At 49.0% G+C, this 8,572-nt stretch overlaps 1 non-coding gene across 1 annotated transcript; it reads right to left on the bottom strand.

Annotated features, from left to right (window-relative positions):
- Window positions 1-5,535: 5,535 nt before the first annotated feature.
- TRNAT-AGU (transfer RNA threonine (anticodon AGU)) lies at window positions 5,536-5,610 on the bottom strand. The gene has a single exon. It is a non-coding gene; the product is annotated as a tRNA-Thr (tRNA).
- Between the last annotated feature and the right edge of the window lie 2,962 nt (window positions 5,611-8,572).

Below are 8,572 nucleotides of genomic sequence, written 5' to 3'. Positions count from 1 at the left end.
GCAATGGGGGTCAAGGGACTTGCCCAGGGCCACACAGCTGGGGAGTGTCTGAGGCCAGATTGGAACCCAGGACCTCCCGTCTCTAGGTCTGGCTCTCAATCCAATGAGCCCCCCAGCTGTGCCCTCTGCATATTATAGTCTTAAGGGAGATGACTAGATATTAGGTGCTTAATAAATGCTAGTTGACTGATCAGCTGACTAGAGCCCTGAGAGATGAAGTAATCTACCCAGGATCAGAGGTAGAACTTAGACCCAGGTCTTCCTTGCTCCAGGGCGAGTCCTTGAACAACAAACTTAAAAGGAACAGAGAAGTCCAGTGGGATGATAAAGGGCCTTGAGTCCATGCTGGGTGGGGAGCAGATGAAGGAACTAGGATGTTTAGCTTGGAGAAGGCTGAAGTGAGAGGAAGGTAGGAGGGGGGTGATTGATGGCTTCCAGGATTATTTGGAGGACAGAGCCAGGAGCTCTGGGAAGAAGCTTGTCCTGAGTTTCCAGTAATTCTAGCTCTCTGCAGGTGGAATGGATGGGTTGCCTTGGGAAGTAGTGCCCTCTCCCTCACTAAGGGTATGTAAGTAGAGGTAGGGGTGTTGTCAAGGGGATTTCTTGGAGGTACGGGTTGGTGTAGATGGCACTACCTTCCTTCCAACTCAGAAACTCTGATTCTTGTAGTATGGCTCTGGGGCAGTCACTCGCCTCTTTTGCCCATCTTTGAGAAGGGCTGGTGCTGCACCTGGGAGGGTTCAGAGTGACGTTGGCTGGGACTGGCATGTGGTGAAGGAGGCCTCTAGACCTGGGCAGCACTGAATTACTTCACTCTCTTATCTCTTTTGGCTTCAGTCCCAGTGGGGGGCTCCAGGAAACAGGGTTGGCATGAGTATATGGCGCTCCTCTACTTGGCTGTGTCAGGAAAGGGGGAGGGAACAAACATATATATATAGTATCTACCATATGCTAGGCACTTTACAAATATTACCCCATTTGATTCTCTTGACAACCTGGGGAAGTAAGTCCTATTATTGTCCTTTCTTACAGCTGAGAAAACTAAGGCAAAGTGACTTGCCCATGGTTACACAGCTTGAGTCTCACATGGGATTTGAACTCAGGTTTTCCTGCCTCCAGGTTCAGTGCTTTACCCATTGTGCCACCTTGCTGCCTCACATTCTTTGTATTCAAACCCTTCAAGCCGTTGGAGGTTTGTAGATGGTAACTGATTCAATGGATTCAGAGAGGCCTTGGAGTCAGAAAGACCCATGCCCAGGGCCCACCACCAACAGACACCTAGAAGTAGTGAGACCCTTTACTTTTCCATGGCTCAGAGCTGAGTTCTTTTTTTAAACCTTCACCTTTCATCTTAGAATCAGTACTGTGTATTGGCTCCAAGGCAGAAGAGTGGTAAGGGCTAGGCATGGGGGTCAAGTGACTTGCCCAGGGTCACCCAGCTAGGAAGTGGCTGAGGCCAGATTGGAATCTAGGACCTTCCATCTCTAGACCTGGCTCTCAATCCACTGAGCTACCCAGCTGTCCCCAGAGCTGAGTTCTAATATTCTAAGTCCTAGAAGAGTTCTCTTCCATCTATGCATTTGTGGAAAGGCTGGTTTCAATGGGACTTGTTGGTCCTGATGAAATCACAGGGCCAGACCTACTACATGTGTCCACACATGGATGCACATCTAGACCTGTATATATAAATACAGACATAACATGTCCAGACCAGTATCTAGGCCAGAATAGGCACAATGCTGTTGCCTCTAATACAATAAACATCATATTAGATGTAATATCCAGATAGTACCGACAATCCCGAATTCCCACAATTCACAGTCATATCATGCTATGTACTATTTGTGAGTCTGCTGCTTTGGACCAGTTTAGATCTACATGTACAGCAGCGATATTGATCTCTTTTAATATATTAGATGGCATGCTGCGATGGAGCCGGGGGGTGGGGGGGGAGTGCTGCTTGTCCACATGGAAACATGACAGCTGGGCAGGTGCTCCTTGTACTCGGAAGCTTCCAATCCCTGTTCCTGTGAGGGGCCGGCCAGGCCAGGCGGGTGCATTGTGTAAGGACAGAGGAAGGAGCAGGTGCTGGGGCAGCTGGGGCCCAACACCTTGGGAGGTAAGGAGAAAAGGGATTAATTCCTTAGACCAATAAGTCTTCAAGTTATTTATTTGGCCCTGTTGTTTAAAAATTTAGAATGACCTCAATTAAAACCAGGGAAAAGTGCTTGACTAATTCCACCAGATTGGCTTAAACCAATTAGGATTAGGGTTTCCTTTAAGTCTCTTTGGAGCCCCTGGTATTAACACATATGTTCCACCTCAAATGGACGCCCTCCAACGCTGTATTCTTTGAGTGTTCTTGCTGCACGTTAGCGTTACTGGGTGGCCAGCAGACAAATCTCTGGCTCTGCAATTCTTGCCTTGACTTTTCTCGGTCTTACGGCAGCCCGTTGAATGTCAGGTTAATTGATCCCGATTTTAGGGTGTATGGGCGGAGGGGGCAGCTCCAAATCAGCCCATCCTGTTTGGCCCAGATGCATCGATCAGACTGAATCCTGCTGAATTCACTATATCGAAGAATTCGATGGGTCCAACGTGCAGCTCCAACACCTCTATCTAGTCAGTTGGCCAAATGCTTTAGATTAGGTGAGGGAAGTTCTTGGGTGAACTGGGTTGACAGAAAAAGGGTGCAGGTTGTCTAAAGAAATTTAGTCCCACCCTGTGGGCCATCTAGAAAATATGGAGCCTGTTGGAGCCAGCTAAGATCTTTGGGAGGAATGGAAGTGGGGCAAGGAGCAGCTCCTTTTGCTGAAGTTCCAGCCTTCTTCCCCTTCTCCCTACTTGGGACTGGTTTTCAGGAGAATTTATCGTCTTCCCCTAGTCATCCTAGCAGCATCCGCACAGCAGCTGGCCGCAGGAGCCAGGGAGGCCTTGCTGGAGATTTGGGACTGTCCGAAGAGCCCAGCAGACCTGTGCTTTGGGGAGCACCCAGCAGATGTGAGTCAGCCCTTTGGCACATGTGTTCTCTAAGCTCAAGGCTATATTTCTCTTTCCTGGACTTATTGTGGGAGACTGGGTCACAGGCTTTTTTGGGAGGGGGAATGAGTGGATGGGTCACACCGCCTCTTCTTACTGAATCACGTTAGTAAATAGCCCTTTATAAGGTGGGGGGCGTCTAGCTGATGTTGAAGTGGCAAGCATACACACCAGTTAAGTCTCCATGAACTTTAGAGCAATCTACCCAGTCCATTCAAGAGCTCTGAGAGAAAGTGTAGCATCCAAGCTCTGGGAGGCCTGACTCAGTGGTACAGGTGAGGGAATTAGGATAGTTACTTCAGAGGATATGCTATCCACCAATGTCACCAGTCCACTTGCCTTTCTTCCTTCTTTCCTTGCATCTCAGATGATCAATCCATGGCAGAAGAGCAGTAGGCAATGGGGGTTAAGTGACTTGCCCAGGGTCACCCAGCTAAGGAGTGTCTGAAATCAGATTTGAACCCAAGACCTCTGGTCTCTAGGCCTGGCTCTCAATCCACCGAGCCACCCAGCTGCCCCTTCTATTTCCTTTTCAAAGGGCTCTTTGTCAGGTCTCCCTTTTGATTCCTTCTAAACTCACTGGGCTCAGTTGTGGGTGCTGCCATTTTGGAAGGATGTTGACAAGCCCAAGAGCATCAAGAGGAATGGTGGAGGGCCTTGAGTTCATGCTGTGTGAGTATGGGTTGAAGATGCTGCACAGGTTGAGCCTAGAGAAGAGAAGACGTAGGTCTGGCCCTGTGATTTCATCAGGACTAACAAGGCCCATTGTGACCAGCCTTTCCACAAGTGCACAGATGGATGAAAACTCCTCTGGGACTTAGAATGTTGGAAGTCAGCTGGGTGGCTCAGTGGATTGAGAGCCAGGCCCAGAGATAGGACGTCCTGGGTTCCAATGTGGCCTCAGGGAGAGAGGGGGCAGGCAGGGGTGTAATGAGAGCCAGGTATCTGCAGGTCTGGCACATGGACAAGGGATGAGACTGACTGGGATTGGTCCCAAAGAGTGGAATGAGGAGCCACTGGTACAGGTTGCAAAGAGGCCAGGGAACCCATGACCGTCCATTCAGAACAGACGATTGGTCCAATTCCTGCATTTTATGTGTAGAGAAGGAAGACACAGGCTAGCTCAATATCACCCAGGTAGTAATATAAGTCGAGAAGTCGGAATTTGAACCCAGCGCCTCAGCCTGGACTGGACTCTTAACGGTTCTCCCACATGGCCCCTTCCGGTGACATGGCTACTTTCCCACCGGTGTGCCTTTGCATTTCTCATTTTCCCTGCTCTAAACCCTGACCATCTGCCACTTCCTGGCGGTGTGCCTTAGGCCAAATCACTTCCTCTGGGGCTCAGTTCTGGCATTATCTGGAAAAACGAGGGGGCTGGAGTAGGAGGCCTCCAACATCCTCTCCATCTCTGGAGTCGTAGTGCGGGCTCTTGGCCTTTTCCGGAAGCCATCCCTCCGGACTCCCGCCTGGGCGAGAGGTGGCTCTTTCAGCGCCTTTAAGAACCTGAGCTCTTGCAGCCCTCTAATGTCTGTATTAGCACATTCTTTTATCCGGCCTTTCCAGGGCACACAGGAGTCATGTGGTTCTTTTGGCTCCGGGGATTGCAAAGGGGCTCCCGAGTCACACAGCCAGGAGCTCCCCCAGTCTCGGAGGCTGGTAATCACTAAAGAATGGCGAAGAAAGAAGGAGGTGTAAAGAAATCCCCCCCTCCCAATTTCCATTGTGTATTGGATTGTAACCCTTGTTTCCCCTCTGGTTGAAAAGTTATGCGATGTAAATGCGGGCTTTGCAAATGCTAATGGCACTATTGACTGACAGCCAGCTACAAGACATCTGTGCGGGCTGGTGCCCGAGGCTGGGGGCAGGGACAAAGGTGGGGGCAGGGACGGTGAGAAAAGGGAAGCTGTGTGCAGATACTGCTGAAAGGGGGCAAGGACTGCAGGGGGCAGCCCGCGAAGAGTTTATTATCTGACTTGAGGCGGTTCTGTGCAAATAAACTCGAGAAGGGGGGGGGGCTTACCCGACAGAATTCTGGGATAGACACACCGACGGACTGACCGACTAATCTGCACTTTCAAGGCTCTGAAAAGTTTGGAGCTGAGCCTGAAGCTTGGTTCTTCCTGGGCCCAGAAAGAAAGGGCCTGAGGTGGCTGAGCATGGCGTGACACCCCACTGAGCTTGCTTCAGTGTAGAACGTAATCGACAGGCTTCTGATTTCTGTGGTGGGGTTTGTAATGTGGCACCCACAAAGCCGAGGGCCATGCCCAGAGGCCTCGGGACGGTGCGCGGGCTTGCCCCCCCATTCCTTCGTTAGATAAGGAGATTTGGGGGCCAGGGACCCCAGAGCACTTAGCAGGCTCTCCAGATTTCCCTTTTCTCCTCTAAAAAGACGCCCAAGAATCTCCAAAGCAGGAGCTGCAGCACAGTTTATGGGATTGTGGGAAGAAACAGGAGAATTTGTTTTGACTATTTTTCGTTAAAGATGTGTAAACCAGGGCCCCCTGGGATTCAAACCCAGGATCTCCTGCTTACTAGGCAGGCACTTTATACCACTAAGCTAGGAGGCCCCTGGCCGAGCTGGAGAATTTCGTACCCCTCTGAACTGCCCCCTCTCCTAGCTCAGAGTGGGGAGGATAATTTCAAGCCTGCCTCTGATCCCTATTAATTGTAGCACCCCAGGTGAGTCACTTAACTTCTCATTTGCCCAGGAGCCTCTTTAGAGCTGAAGAGCAAAGGCTGTACTCCTGTGGTAGTGGCAGCGTTCTCACCCAACAATCCCCTGAGCCCCAGGGCCCCCATCGCCAATATCTGCTCTATGGACTGAGTCCCGGCAGCCTGGGGAAGTCAGGCATTGAGGGGTGCCCACTTGTCCCTTTGTTTTCAGGCTGTTGTGTGACACCACTTGATATTTGCCAGGGAGGTAGATTTGGGGATTATAATCTCGAGTTGGCCCTTTGGAGTCGCCGACCCCTCTGGCAATCCGAGGGAGCCCACGGAGGGAGCCCTTCTTTTCTGTAATCACAAAATTGTTTAACAGGCAAAGCACAGTGCATTCACACAGTAGGCACTTTAATGATTATGGCTACCTTATTACACTGGAACCCCCAAACCAACTGCCACAGCCTTGGCAGCACTTCACACAGTCAGGAATGGGGCTAGCCAACTCGCACAATGTCCTTGTCCCAAAATGGTGGCCCCCTTCTCTGCATTTTAACGGTGCCCCTTGTCTGGCAGGAGCTGGGGGGGGACAATCTTCGGTTACTTTGGTCTGGAAGATGCTGTCATCATCGTCGTCTTCGTCGTCGTCTTTGTAGACGTGGTTTCCTAGTTCTGCTCACTTCACTCTGTACTGCAAACTTTCCCCAATGCTTAGGCAGCCATAGAGCCCCCTGCAGAGGAGCGCCAAGCAAACCGATTCGACTGAAATAGACTTCTCCAACTCTGGTTTACGAAGGAGCTCGGGGGCCGCTGACTTAGTTTGAATGAAACTAACCTCCGCAAGATACTCCCCGAGCTTTAAGATTCTTTGAAAGAAAGCTGAGATCCCAGAAAAAATGCCAGGACGGTGTTTAAGCCCATGCTTCCCCCACCAGTGGCAGGAGCTCTTTGTCAGCCAGATCAGAGGGTTCCAAACGAGGATTTTCACCATATCTGATAAAAAATTGGCCCCCCAAATGCGAACTCAGCAAAATCCTTTGACATATGGCTTTATGTCCCCTAGATGAATTTTAGCTGCCTCCTAAGTGTATATTGTAGTTTGAGACAACAGAGATATTAATTATAGCATCAAGCCATCACAAGCAGCAAGACACTTAAAAACTAAGCTTCTGGCGTCTAGGACAATGGAGCTCTATCACCCGCCCGGATTCTCCCTTTCATTCATTCATCCATCCATTCATTCTTTTTTTTAAGTTACATGTGGAAATAGTTTTTGACAATTGTTTTCTGACATTTAGCAACTCAGATTCTCTCCCTTCCTCCTCCCTCCCCTTCCCAGGCAGTAAATAGTTTGATATAGGTCAGACCAGCACTGTCATGCAATACATATTTCCATATTCCTCCTGCCCAGAAAGAAGACACATCCCCCACCCCCCAGAGTAAAAATCCCGATGAAAATAAAGTGGGAAATGGCCCATCTCCTTCATTGGTCACAAATTTGTAAACAGACCTTTCTAACCTTCTTTAAAAGAGGCTTTGGGTGAAGTTTGCATTCCTTTGTAAAAATACATATAAATATAGATAGGCAATGCCGGCTGATTAATTCGTCTGGGCACTGACCTTAGGGAGGATGGCAATTTCCTAGCCAAATTTCAACCCAGAAACCCTTTTAAAATTCACTTTTAAATTTCATTCACTTTTAAATTTCACGTTTTCATTCGGGAACTCACTGAAATATCAAAAAAAGGAGGAAGTGCATGCATAGATCGGAACACCCGAGGTGATGTGACCTGAAACCAGGTTGGTTTTCTCCATATAAAAATAATTCCAAGCGATACTTGAAAAACTTTCCCACTTGTTTGTTTCTTTCCGACTGCCTTTTCCTTCTGGACTGTGTATTTTTAAAAGTGTTTTCCAATGGCCCACTATTGCTAATCCCCTCTTTCCCCGAGGCACCCCTCTCCCCAATTAACCGAGAGAAAGAAGGGGGGGGGGAGAAAACTCTCCTAGCCCATAGCATGGTCAAAGAAAACAATCCACAGTGGCCAGATCCAAAATGTCAGGCTCTCCACCCCTGTCTACCTTTGAGTAATGTGCCTCCACCTACATGCTTGGCCATTCATGACATGATCCCTGTTCTTGGCCGCATTCAAAGTTGTTTTTCTAACATCATCAGTTACACTACTGCCTCTGCTTCCTCGAGTTAACTTGGCATCCGTTCATATTACCCAGGATCCTCTGAGAGCATCTCTTTGGTCATTTCTTATGGCACAATAATGTGCCATTATATCCTTATGTCACAATTTGTCCAGCTAGTCTCCAATTAGCAAAAACCTTTGCATAATTAGCGGTCGGGAGTACTAAGTGTAGCCAAGGGTGATCGTGTTTTCATTTTGATCTGGCCAGTTTAGCGAGGTGTCTTTTCCAGTGATGGCTGCCACTGAACCCAAACCAAGGCTCGATTTAGAACCAGCCCAGCCCTTCCTATAAAGGATCAAGCCGTTATTTTCCGGGTAACATGCTTGAGCTTCCATAGGACAAAATGTGCGCTTCCACCATTTTCCTAGTGGGCGGTGAAGGGGTTTTTGAACTGGTAATAATGCTCTTAGTGCCCTTAGTTCCTTCTGGCTCCAGCATTTACGGGTTGGTATTTCAGTAAGTGCCCGAATTTCTAAATAGACCTATATTGGGGCCCCCCAGTATACGATGGAAAGATTGGAAGGTCATTAGATTAGATGAAGTCCAGCTCTCTGAGAGGAGACCCAAAAGGTACTGATATTCCCATTTTACAGATGGGCTAGCTGGGTTCAGAAAGCTCAGAGTGGCCCAGGCTTGAATGTCATCGATATAGAGGTGGAAGAGAGGTGACTTC

Source organism: Monodelphis domestica, chromosome X (genome assembly GCF_027887165.1).
Source record: "Monodelphis domestica isolate mMonDom1 chromosome X, mMonDom1.pri, whole genome shotgun sequence".
NCBI lineage: Eukaryota > Metazoa > Chordata > Mammalia > Didelphimorphia > Didelphidae > Monodelphis > Monodelphis domestica.
The sequence above is the reverse complement of the archived record's forward strand: the minus strand, read 5'-3'. Positions and strand labels throughout refer to the sequence as shown.